At 23.3% G+C, this 14,219-nt stretch overlaps 1 protein-coding gene across 16 annotated transcripts in view; it reads left to right on the plus strand.

Moving 5' to 3' along the window:
- Window positions 1–604: 604 nt before the first annotated feature.
- The window catches only part of LOC134827553 (uncharacterized), a 120,852-nt gene continuing 107,237 nt past the window's right edge, over window positions 605–14,219 (plus strand). For 15 of the 16 annotated variants that reach the window (XR_010161797.1, XM_063840250.1, XM_063840247.1 and 12 more), the window contains exons 1-2: window positions 640–780; window positions 2,236–2,502. The gene's annotated coding sequence lies outside the window, so the exon portion shown is untranslated. Of the gene's footprint in view, window positions 781–2,221; window positions 2,503–14,219 lie in introns of all 16 variants that reach the window. The other variant, XM_063840248.1, reaches the window with a different exon arrangement.

Raw genomic sequence — 14,219 nt, forward strand, 5'->3', positions numbered from 1 at the left:
TCCATAATGACACACAACAACAATAAAATAATCAAAAATAAATATAGGTGAATGAAAAATACAAACAAACCCTTGTTGTTGTTGTTGTTGTAGTGTGAGTTTGTCGTAAAATTTTAAGTGTGAAATAGAGTCAAAAATTCGTGTATAGGGAGAACTACGAGAATCCGTCTCCGATTCACATGTTTTTAATTCTCTCAGTTCCCCCGTTAGATGCGTACACACAAAAAGCCGCTTCGCATGTGTATTGGTGTCTCGACTCTCTGTTATGGTTTTCGCTTGTACGTCGTTTCGAGTACCGACCGGAGAATTACTCTCGAATTTCTACGTCGCAAACAAAAAAGCTGAAGAGGGAAACCAAGCAACATCTGTATTTGAAAACAAAAAAAAAAAAAGATTCACGGAGAACCGATCGTAGTATAGTACTTTCAAATGAAGATTTTTCCCGTGCAAAACGTGAATGAATGTTTGTGTTAGGAGTTTTACTCTCGCACCGCACGAACGATGGTGTGTACTAACAACACTTTTATTATTATTTTTTGTACGGTTTTGGTATGGTTATCATATGGATAGTTTGTTAGTGTCTGTCAATTTTTCATGCAGTAGAGTTCGTGTCGCGCTTTTTCTCCGCAAGTTTCTTATAATTATAGCAATAAATAAGTAAATAATATATAATCATCGCTAATAATCATCATAAAAATTAATATTTAAAAAAAATTAGAAAAAAAATATTTCGTGAGTGCTAAAAAAATTAAATAAAGTTAGAAAAAAAATTATTACAAGGTATAAAAATACAAATACAAACAAAAAATAATAAAAGTAATAATTACCTTAGAATGAAACGCAAATTCGTACAAGTTTAATAGTTTAAAATTTATTGCGTCATATGAATATATTTTTTTTGTAGTGTGTGTGTTATTTTAAATTGAAATCATTAAAATTGATCTCTAGATTTTTTGTACGGAAATAATTAAAAATATAAATAAAAGTGCATACTGATTTTCTATTTTTATTTGAAATAAAATAAAATTTATATTTATATGAAAAAATTTAATAAAATATTTATATAAAATTATTTAATTTTTTTAATTTAATTAAATTAAATTATTTCTTATATTAAAAATAATAATTTAAAAAATTAAATAATTTTATAAAATAAATAAATTTAATAAAAATTGAATTTAATAAATAAAATAAAATATAAATTTAATTTTTTTTAAAATTTATTTTAATTAGAAAAAAATTAAAATTATTTTTTTGTGTTATAAAAAATAAAAAAAATAAAAATTACAAAAAAAAAATAATGATAAGATAAACCAACAGTGACACGTACATTAAATATAAAAAATAACAAATAAACCACTTTTTTCTTATCATATCAATGCCAATGTCTATCACTCAGCACGAAACAACAATTTTACTCTAACTAAAAAAAAATTGTCACTTAGTGAAATTTTAAAAATAAAAAAATACGAAGTTGATAAAGTGATAAAGAAACACTTAAAAAATCAAATTAATTGATGCAATAAAATAAAAATAAAATGTAATAAAATTGAAATGAAATCAAGGTCGTTAAAATGTCACACTCGTGAAAAAAAATTAATTACCCAAAAAAAAAAGTTGACTAAAACCAACAAAACTGTATCAAGTTTTTTTTTTCATTAGTGAAACAGATACAAAAATGAATTATTTGATAAAATAAAATAAAATGAGAAAAAATGCAAAAATTCAAACGTTTGGATGGCCAAACACAAAAAAAAACTTTTGATATTTTTTTTAAAGGCTCACGTGAAAAACGATGCTAACCAAACCAGAATTTATGCAAAAGTTTTTTTTTGTCTGTGTTTTTTACTGCCTTCTACGTTTTTTTTGTATTCGAAAGTGAACATGCGATTTTTTGATAGTTATTCATGCATTACAAATCCCGTTGTTTGTATTTATTTAGGTGAATTTTTAACGTTCAAAGTGAATTTTTAATGTGAAAAAACGACTTGGGGTTTGTTAAAAATAAAAAAAAAATAATAAAATATGCAAAAATGTGCTGATAAAACATAAGAATTATTTTTTTTTGAATAAAATATAAAGCCACGAGTGTCCTTCAAAAAAATTAAATTTTATTTAAAACCAAAGAAAAAAAATGAAGAAAAAAATTAAAAATAAAATGAAATGATGACAGATAAATTTGTTCGTTCTCATTTCATTTAATACCATGTGATTTAATTAGAATATTATTTACAGATCTTTTAGAGAGATTAGAAATACGGTAGCTGATAAGTGTGAAAATAAATAAATATTAAAAATACCTGTCATCCAAGCTGTTCATAATTATTCATAACCACAAAAAAAATTGTTATTATTTTTTTGGATAACAATTCAACAATAAAATATTAAAGTAACAATATCGAAATAAATTACAAGCAAAAAGGAATATAATAACAAGAAATACGAAATACGAGACAGACACTGTCTGTTTGTTGTGCAGAGCAAAGGAAAAAAATATTGCCGGTAAGCATCCAATCCACGCTTAACATATTTTTGATTTGTTTGTCAGAGAATTTTAAGACGTTGTTTATTGTGTGCTTTATTTTTTTGCTGTATTTTTGCTTGATTATATTTATATTTGGTCGGTATTTCGTTTTTTTTTGTGAAGATATTTTATGATTACTTTATGTTTGATAGAAATCTTTCTTTTCTTATTTTTGTGTGTGGCGTTTCTGACTTTGAAAGGAATTGTGTACGTTGAGCTGTCAGTAATTAAGTGACTTGCTTTTGAAGATAAAAATCTGCAAAAAAAAAAATTAAAATTTTTAAAATTTAATTTTAACTAAAACAATTTTAATATTTATTTAAAAAAAAATTAAAATAAATAATTTAAACAAAATAAAAGAAATCGAAAATTTTAAATTTAAATTAGAAAAATTTCAAAAATTTAAGAAAAATTTATTCAACTTATTTAGAAGAATTTTTTAAATTAAATTTTTAGTAAAACATATTAAATAATTATTTAAAAAAATAATTAAATTAAATAATTAAAAAAAATAGAAATCGAACAATTTTTAATTTGAATAAGAAAAAATTAAAAAAAAAATTATTTAATTTAATAAGAAGTTTTTTTTATATTTTAAAATAATTTAATTTTATTTTTTAAAAATATTTTTAATATGATAAATTTATTTATTTAAATAAAAAAATGGCTTTCTTTGTTACAATTTTTTAAAATTATTAAAAATTATAAAAATATTAAAAAAAAAATAAATTTTCTTACTAATTTATTTTAAATATTTTTAAATCAACTAAATATTAATTAAAAAATTTTAAAATTTTTTAAAATATTTTTAGTCAGAAAAATTATTATTTATTTAATTTTTCAAATTAAATTAAATTAAAAAATAAAAAAAGTCAAAATGTGATTAAAAAATTCGCCTCACGACAACTTTCTAACAATATTTTCTTATTTTTGATCCAAACCATCTTTCGCTCGTGAATAATTGGTGTTTTTGTGAGATAAAAATTTACGAGGGTCGCGTCGTCATAAGTTTATGTGCTCCCTCCATTATGTCTGGAGTGCCTTGAGGGAGTGTTAATCTCCATGAGTGTCTTTCAAGAGGGAAATGTGGCACTTGTTTCGCTATTATTATTTTTTTTTCTGATCAGATCGCAGTTTTTTTCGAAAATATTCATTCAATTTCTTTGCGCTTCTGAGGTTAAAACAACATTTTTCTATGCAAATTTCTGTTTGACTATCATTTTTTTCTTGTTGATATACTTTTTTCTTATTTTTCTTCTTTCATCTAGATTCTAGAAGATTGTATCTCTTGCATAAGAAAAAAGTCCTACAATTACTTTTTTTCTCGTATCAAACGTGTGTGACGAGATGCGGAACGGAACTGAATGTAAATTTAATTTTTTTTTTTGTGTTTTTTCTACTTTGTGAGTGAATAAATGCCGGTGAATGTCAATGGAAGAGTATCTTTTATTATTACAAAAATTGCTTTGTAAAGTTTTTTCAACCATAACCTGTATTAACGGAGGGAACCTTATGAACTGCGGACGTGTTTGTCTTCGTCTTTTATGCTTATTTTTGTACTGCGATGAGAGACTGCAGTGTAATGTAATCTTTTTTGTACGAAAAATGGTCCCCTTCTTATATTTGTACGTCAAAAATTTTCAATATCACCCTTCATGAATGAAGATTTTTGTGTCTGTGTCTCATTTTCTGCTGACATTGAATCATCTAGACATTTACGAGACACACAGACAATGTTCGACAGCCACCCAAATAGCGATTATTATGAAATAAATTTTTCTATTCAATTAAATTTTGCTCGATTCAACAATTTTTTTTCGCAATAATGAGAGATGATAGGTGTTTTGATTGAAAATTATCACCTTTTATGTCTCTGTACGAAATTTTGAACCATTTTTATTTTTTTTCCTTCAATTCCCTCGAGGCAATCGGTCAGTTGCGCAATTTATATTTATTGACAAGGGATATCATCGATAAAAGTCGCTTGCGGAATATTTAATTTATTTTTGGATGTTTCCATCGAAATTACTGCCATGCAAAAAAAAAATAAATGCAAGTGAACGTCATGAATTTTGTATTGGCTGCCATTAGATGAAGAGACAGATGTTGGTTATTACGTTGTGCATCGAGATATCGAATGTCGGAGATAAAAATTGATTGGAAATCAGTAGAAAAGTGGTGAGTCACTTCCATTAAAGAAGAAAATTAAAGAAATGAAGATTGGCTTTATGAATGTCGAGTTAAAGGCAGTGAAGAAGTGACAGTCACGCAAAAAGAGAAGAACTTGTTTTGAAAAAAATTAAAGTAATTTTTGAAAGATGAAAAATTAGGCGTATTTAAAAAAAATAATTTTAAGAAAAAAAATGACAATTGTCAAAAATTTTTACTTTAATTAAAAAGCAAATTTGTTTAAAGATTATTAAAAAAATTATTATAGTTAATTTATATTTTTTAAATTTAATTTTTTAAAAATAGCGCCAAGAAAGTCTAATTATTAATTAAAAATTGAAAAATTCTTTTTGACAGATTTTTTTGACATCTCTGGAATGTCAAATTTTTCTTTTATTTCAAAGATTTATGGAAATCTGATACAAATTTTCGAAAAAAAAAATAATTTTAAAAATTTTATTTTAGTTTTCTTTCAATGAAAAAAAAAATAGAAAAGCAAGTTGAAAAATATTTTTTTATAATCAAATTAAAAAAAAAAAAAATTTAAATAAAATAAAATAAAAAAAAATTTAAATAAAATAAAATTTAAATAAAATAAATTTAAAAATAAAATAAATAAAATTAAAATATTTCAAGGTTCAACGATTTCTAAAATTTTCCTAAAATAATTTTTTTTACAACTTTATTTTTTATTTATATTTTTAAATTTTATTTGTTTTAATAATTTTCTGTAACACAAAAATCAAACTTTCAAATTTCATAAAATAAATTTGAAAAAAATAATTAAATTATTTTCCCCAAAATTGGTTAAAAAAATTTTTAAAAAACTTTCAAAAATTCTAAATTGAATAAAAAATTTCTTAAAATTAAAAAATATTTTTTTTTTATAAAAAACTTTTTATATTATCAATTTTTTTACTCCCAAAATTAATAAAATAATTTTTAATAAAAAAATCATCATCTGACGTCTCAACAAAAACAAATTTTTGTTTATAAAATTCCATTTACAGCAATTTACATGAAATTCCCATTATTTAATCTTGACATTTTTTTCGTTAATAATCAAAAATATATTTGTCACATTTATGAATATGAATTGTAATTAATTGGAAATTGATTCAAACTAGCAGTTCGATTAAGTCATTAAATAAAAATAAAGTGCTGCTCCAGGCTCTTGCAACATATCTCACTTATTTTTATTGAATTTAATGCGTGTCATTATCGTTATTAATGGGAGAAACGATAACACATGAACGAATTTTTTTTCCTTTTTTCTTTCTTTCATTCTTTAAAAAAAAGTTTTTAAAAGGAAAAATGGGACTAATTTAGGTCTTAACTCCTACGTTACTCTTCATGTCATTCTTTGTTTATTTATTTTTGTTCATATGCAGAAAAAAAGAAATGTTGTTAAAGGTACGATGAACTCAGTGCATCTGAATCTGCAACAAAAAAAAGAAAAGAAATGAATAAAAAGGAAGAAATGTCGTAACAATAATAGAAACAAGTCATGTGGTTGTTATTGTTAAATGAAACGGTTTTTTACGCTCTTAGCGTTGTTTTAATTTCTCTGTGTGGTTGTGTCACGTCAATTGTTTTACACAATTTACGGAACGCGAGAGCGACTCATAAAGAGAAGGCGTATCACATGCAATTGCATGACATTTTAAATAGAGGCGCCATTCTTCACGCGTGTGTTTTTTTTTATCATTTTCCGTTAAATAACAACAAAAAAAATTATGATTGTGCTCGACATCGCGTCATTCGGAGCAAAAACAATGCAGATGAATTTTTATCGGTAATTTTTTTTCCTTTTGTCCCGGAGAGTAAAATTGATATCGAGAGAAAAGGGAAGAAATGGAAGAAAAATCGCAGTAAAAGAATTTGAAGTGAAATGTGCATTCAACTAAAAACTTTGTCGCATTGCATTTGTTTCGAGTGTCTACTTCTTGTTCTGTTGAACGTTCATCTCCTGTTCAATTAAATATTTTTTTCGATTTTTTTTTGTTTTTTTTTTACTGCAAATCACGCATAGGCAATCAAATTTTTTTATTCTCTTTTTTTTCGTACAATCAAGTAACGAGAATTTTTTTTAACAATTTTTTTTTGACTGACTTTTTTTGTTTTGTAATGTAAAGTGCACCGATTCACACGAGTGCGAATGAGCAAAGAGGAGGAGTAAAGCGCGTGTTTTACGTGTCGACTGTCGGTAAATTTATGCTCTCGAGTATCATTTTTTAAATGGGATTTCATCTGACACACTCGACATTTTGCTCTCCATTACAAACGGAAAACACTTGGACAAATAAAATTTATTTTTTTAACATCTTCTTCCTTTTTGGCGAATTCATGACATGAGCAACCGGGAGTAAAGTTCAATGAATAGGCAGAAAATTTGAACATATTGACAGGAAATTGAAAGAAATTTTAATTTTTTATTGTGATAAAGTCCCTTCTTTGTTAAAAAAAAGATTTGAGTCGTTAAATTTTTCGTCTAATCATGTTTGTTGTTCAGTTCAGTAATGAATGGTCCGAATGAAGAAGTTGAAAGAGTTTGTCTGCGTTTTATTGCCAAATAAATATGACAGAGTAAAGAGGATTAGGCACAATAAAAAATGAGATATTAATAAAAGCGGGAGGCATAATAAAACAAAAAAGCGTCGTAAAATTTTTGAAAATTAGCATTTATTGCTGGGAATTGATGGAGATTTTTTTTTTGTTTGTTAGACTGCCCATTTGTTGATACATGGGTAAATTTTAATTTTTATTAGAATAAAAAATTTAAATAAATTAATAAAAAAAGCAAAATAAATTTTTAAACAATTAACATAAATTTTTTTTGGAGAAGAAAAATTAATCAATAAATATAATAATTTTTTATTAAATAAATTTTAAAAATAATATTAAATAATATAATTTAAAAAATAAATAAATTTAGTATCTTAATTAATTAAAAAATAATAATTATTATTTCATTTAATTTTTTTAATTAATTTGTATTTTTAATTAATTAATCTAAATTAAATAAAAAAAAATTATAATTATTTAAAAATTTTTTATAATTAATTAAGTTAAAAATAAAAAATAAATTTTTTTTTAAATTTATTTATTTATATTTAAAATTTTTATTTTAAAAAAATTTTTTTTATTTTTTTATATTTTTTTATTAATTATTTTTTTAATTATTTTAATTATTTAATTATTTTTAATTATTTTATATTTTAATTTTATTATTTTTTTATTTGAGAAACATTTAAAAAAAAATAATTTTTAAAAAAATTATTAAAAAATCATTCTTGAATATTTTGAAGTTATTAAAATTTCATATTTGTTCCATTTTGCAGAAACTTTGATAACACAATTTGCAATAAAACTTTATTTTATTTAGTTTTCAACTATTTTGCAATGATCGTTTCTTCTAAAACTCCAATCATCACAATATTAATAACATCATCAAACAAGTAATAAAACTTAAACTTTTATTAATAGCCCAGCTCAAATTTTATTAGAATTTTATCTGTGCATCGTATAAACTTTGCAACATAAATTATAATTATCTAACATAATTCAAGCGCAAATTTATTGGCTTTAGAATTCTTGAAACCAGAAAAACTAACACAGAAAGTTATAACAAGGTCTGGCCTACTGACTTTTTCTTTCTTTATTTTCTTTAATACTCGACTGTGCTACTGACATGCACGGCAACAACGTAATTATCGATTTGCTATAACGTTCACGAGTTACGGACGTCTGACATCAAAACCACACGAAGTATTTAGGGGTTAACATTTTCTAGCACAACACCTCAAAGGTTTCATTTAATTACACGAATTTGTGTTCCGTAATTGTTATTTTTCCACATTTTAAACTTTTTTCTCTCCCGCACATGAAATGGGGTCAATGTTCATTAAAAAAAACGTAGAAAAGTTGAAGTTTTTCACTGTCAGACGAGTCTTGTTGCGTTGCTTCGGGTTGCGGTGAGAAATCAATACAGGATAAAATATTTTCGCCGCTAAATTGACCAGAAAATAAAATTTTAACAGCTATTTGACCGATAATTTTTAATTAAAAATTGCTGTGAAATCAAGTAAAAAGGTATTTAATTAAAATTTGATATTAATTCGGGCTGTGTATTGATCCCTTTTAGTTGGTGCTTGAATGTAGAGTGGCAGAGAACATCCAATCAAAGTGCAATTACCAGCAAATAATGTCATTAGTAGCTTAATAACAACTACCGTGCTGTGAAATTTTGGATTTTGCTGTTGAAATTTCATGCGAAATAATTTTTTTAAATATTATTATTTAATTTGTTTTTTTTTTTTATTAAATACGACTTTTAATAATAACAAATTATGTTTGAAGAAAATATTTTTATATATTATTTTTATAAATATAAATTTTATTTATTTTTTTTTTTTAATTTTTTTAAATTTTATTTATAAATATTTATTATAAAAAGAATTTTTTTAGAAGAATATTCTTGAAAATAAATTTAATATTTAATAAAAAAAACAAAATAAAATAAAATAATAATATTAAATAAAAACTTGAAATAAAATTTTAAAAAATTATTTCTCAAACAAGTTTTTGTTAAATCTTTAAATAAAAAAAATTAAAATATCAAAATTTGAAATAAATCAAAACTTTATTAAATTTTCAAAAAATATTTTAAATTAACTTTTCAAAAATAAAAATTATTAAATTTACTAATTAATTTTTTTAAATTTAAATAAAAATTTATTCATAAATAAAAACTTTAAATATTTAAAAAATAATTGAATTAAAATTAAATTAAATTAAAGATAAAAATTAAATTAATTTTTATTTATTTGTAAATAAATTTTAATTAAAATTTTATTTTTTTAAATAAATAATTTTTAATAATATTATTTTTTTAAATAAGTTTTTATTTATGAACAATTTTTTAAAATTTAATTTAAGTGAATTCAAAAAATTTAAAAAAAATTATAAAAATAATTTTTTTTCACAATGCGAAACTCAAATTTTTCACATTGCAGATTTTATTTCGTATCCCACAAAAAAAAAGCACGTAACCAGAGACACTGCCCAAAAATAACAAATTATGCTCTAAAATAAGTGATCATGTTACGAGATAGGTAAACGCATAATTTCTATTGTCTGTGGCTTTGCTCTGCCAATTTTTCCCTTTTGTGTGTCATCGCACTCTCCTCTCCGGTCTCGTTGCTGCAGAGCTTTATTTATTGATGTCACCACTAATATTTCATTCTGACGTTTTTGTTTCGTTTTCACCCATACGACCTTTTCATGGCATGAGCTCTTATAGCACAAAAGTTGTCGTTTTGTCGGCTAATTCATACAAAACATATTCAAATAATGATGACTTGTTTTGTTTTGTTTTGTCATTTTTTGTGTTGAGCTGTGAAGTTTATTGTTGTGAATGTTGAAAAAAAAGCGTTACGTAATTTTTTGACGTGTTCTCACGTGAAAAATACCTTCGTATGTCGGAATTCCTGTAGGAGTGTGTGTTTGGCAAAAATAATAATAACAACAAATAAATGGACAAGTCATGTAAAACATCCTCTTAATGGTGGCTTTATTCGTAATTTTTAATTAAAAAATGTTTGAGTTTACGTCCCCCAAAAGGGATGCTTCGAAATTAATTTTTTTTTTCGGCATCTCGGAGTGAAGATGAGAAAAAATTTCGAGTAAAATGTACGACCGATGTGCTTTTGGACCTTTAATTTTATGCGTGTAGCTTGACATTTATTTGTACGTGTTTTAATTTGTCCTTCTCCAAGGTTGCTTCTATTTTATTTGAACAGTTTGGTTAAATATTTATCGTAAAAATAAAAGAAAACAAATAGCTGCCATTATTTCTTATTGTCGTAACGAACGATGACAAGACACTTTTTTTCACGGAAGTCGAACATTTAACCGTGTAAGATAGATTCTCTAAGCAAAAGCTTCAATTGACAAAAAAAAACCAAACCATATAATTTTATGATTATTATTACTATAATCATCGATGTGATTTCTATCTTTTAAACTTTTTTTTTTGAATAAAATTCTCACTTCTTTTGTGAAACAGGTTGTTCTTTTCTCAAATTTTGTGGGAACGCAAGAACGAACTTTGACAGAAAGAGTGTTAAAGAGTCTTAAAAGTTTTAACATAAAATCACGTCTCATAATTTTTCATGCTTTTACCATTCTACTTGATCCTCTCGCTTGATTATTCAGGATTGAAAGACGGAACTTTGAAGTAAGTTTCTTAATTTGACGAATAATTCGAAAAACATGCGAGAAACCCTATAAATGTTATGAGAAACAATCAACATGTGTTCATTACAAAGCTCTTTTTATACGCATTTATGGAGTTGAGTTGAGGAAAGAACATAAAGACTGAAAAAGTGATACTTGTTTGTGAATTGGAAATTTTTTTTGATGTATTTGAGCGTATTTTTTTCGATTTTTCATTTAAAAAAAATATTGAAAAAAAAAATAAAATATTTTTTTTTTAATTTTCAAATTTGTTTAGATATTAATATTTTTATCACAAATTTTATTTTACTTCAATTTTTTATTTTTTTTTAAATAATTTTTATTTTTTTTTTTAATTTGGATCAAAAATTGATTATCTAAAAAATAGTTTATTAAAATATATGAAAAATAATTTTATTTTGAAATTTACTGAAATTTTAAAAATTAAATTATTATAAAATATTTTTTTATTTTAATTAATTATTAAGTAATAATAAACAAATTTAATTAATTTAATATTTTAAAAATTATTTTTTATTTATTTATTTTATTTATTTTTTTTTTATTTCATAACATTGTTTTTCAAAATCTCAATATTTTCAAATGTTTTAATTTTTTTTAAATGTTTAAAAAAATTTAGCCATTTAAAAAATAAATTTTTAATTTTAAAAATTAAATTATTAAAAACTCACTTTTTTAATACAATTTTTAAAAATAAATCAAGTTGAGTTAATTGTAAAAAAAATATTTTATTTATTTTCTTTTTCAATTATTTTCTCAAACATTTTTTTTTAAACATTAAAAAAATAAGTTTTAAATATTTTTTATATTAAATAAAAAATAAATTAAAATTCAAAAAAATTAAATTAAATTTTATTAAAAATCAAATTAATTTAAATTAAATTAATTTTTTAATTTAATTTGATTTTTAATAAAAATTAAAAAAGTATATTAAAATTTTAAATAGAAAAAAAATTTTTTTAATTATTTAACAGACAGACAACAAAAATTAAGCCAAATTTTCAAAATGCTTTAAAAGAAGAACAACAGTTTCGATTCTCTCTCTCTTGTTTTTTAGATTAAAATATTAAGTAATCGCGATACTTCCACACAAAAACCGGTCTTTTTGTACAAAACTTCTGCTTCGTCTTTCTGTTTCTATTAAATTTCAATAAGTTTGCTTATTACCGCATCCATACATCTCTTGCTCATCCATCCGGTCAAGTAAAGGAACTTGCGCGATAGTTTATTATGTCAATTTGAATTAGTTTGTTGCTCATTGCGATCATGCTCTCTGACGGAGGAGAGAAAACTACGTGGGTTTGCCTTCGCAGTAAGTAAAGTAATAAATAAAACATTCGCGCGCGCAATAATCATTCATTTGCAATGACAGTGCTGTCAATCAACTGACCAACGTAGTTGTTTGTGTGCTCAAGTCAAGTCAAGTTGTTGGTCAATGACTTAGAAATTTTCGTTCTGTTTGTAAAAAAAAACTTGCGGACTCATGATTCGAACGAACAACGAGCGTGAACGAAGTATCAGGTTGCTGGCTGCGCTGCGGGATTAGAGAAAGAAAAGCCAGCATGTTTCTTCAAACAAAAGTCATCAATCATCGAAGGTGTTCTGAGAGACGGAGTGAAGGTGAAATTGCCGCCAAAAAATAATTTAAAGGGTTCGTGTCGATGTCTAGGAATTAATTAATTTTTAAAAAAATTTCACTAAAAAAATAACTTTCTCACACAGAAAGACGCGAACATGTTTAAAAGTGAGTTGTCTTGCTCTAGATATTCTTGTTGTTTTTTTTTCGCGATAAATGTTTCGTCTATCGTTTCTTATTGTGTTGTTTTGCGCTTTGTAATTATATGTCACGCATTTATAATTAATTTTTGTTTAAAAATACTTTCATTTACTGTTATTAGGCGGCATTTCTGTTTTGTGTATGTTTAAACTTTAATTAACAAATATATCATTCACAAAAGACGTTCATGTGTAATTTGAATAGTTAAAGTAAGAAGACTAATCTACGACGAAGAAATATGGGATTTTTGTGGTGACAAGAAATGAATGAAAATATTCTTGATTGTATTTTAAAATTTTTTTGCCATTAAAAAATTTGCAAAAATTTAAAATGGTTCAAAGAATTTTATGTTTTAAAACTGATGCAATTTTTTTTTTTTAAATTAAAATAAATTTAATTAAATATAATTTTTTTTTAAATAATTATAAAATAAACTTTTTAAAAAATTTTATTTAATTTTTTTTTATTTTTATTACATTTAAATTTAATGTATTTTTTAAATTAAAAAATTTTTAATTTATTTTTTTTTTTTTAAGTTTTTTTATTTTTTTTATAAATAATTAGAGATCATAATTCAAAATTAATTAAATTGTTTTTCAAAAAAATTTTCATGAAATTTTAATAATTTTTTTAAATCATAAAATTTTAATTTATTTTTAGTATTTTTAAAGTTAATATTTTTAAATAAAATAAGATTTAATTTAAATATAAAGTTGATCTAATCCAAATAATTTATTAAAAATAATAAATTAAAATAAAATTTTATTAAAAAAAATTAATAATTTTAGAGTTGAATAAAAATTTAAAATTAAATTTTAAATAAAATAATTCAAATAAAAAATTAAACTTGAAACAAAATAAAATTTTTAATAAAAATATAAAAAAAATATTTACCTTAAAATAATAAAATTTCGTTAAATTATTTAATAAATTTTTAAATAAATTTCAAATAAAATCAAAAATTTTCAATCAAATAAAAAAAAAAATAAAAAATGAAGAAATAAATTGAGCTAAACAACGAAAAAAAAATCATATAAATTTCCTTAAACCTGCTGACAGCCCCTCAATAATACTCAAAATTTATGCACAAACTCCTTTCAAAATATTTTAAATCTCAAGATTAAACCTGATCTCATGTAATTACTCCTTTCTTTACCTCATCGCATGGAACATCGAACTTTATTCCCTTTCAAGTGCCCAAAAATTGATTTCCTGCATGCATAGCGAAAATCACGTAAAACTCATTTAACAACGACGACCTTTCATCGCCGAAAAATTAATCCTCTTTATTGAACGACGACGATGACATGAATAGGAAATTGAGGGTGAAACACAAAAAAAGACTCAATTTGCCTCATTCACGTTCGTGAATTGACAAAAATATGTCGGAAATGGTAAAATATTTAGATATCACTGATTTAGCAAAAAAAAAGCAAATACGGGAAATGGATTGGCAATCGGGGTTGTGTTTGTGTCAATCATTCATTTATC

This window comes from Culicoides brevitarsis, chromosome 1 (assembly GCF_036172545.1).
Source record: "Culicoides brevitarsis isolate CSIRO-B50_1 chromosome 1, AGI_CSIRO_Cbre_v1, whole genome shotgun sequence".
Taxonomy (NCBI): domain Eukaryota; kingdom Metazoa; phylum Arthropoda; class Insecta; order Diptera; family Ceratopogonidae; genus Culicoides; species Culicoides brevitarsis.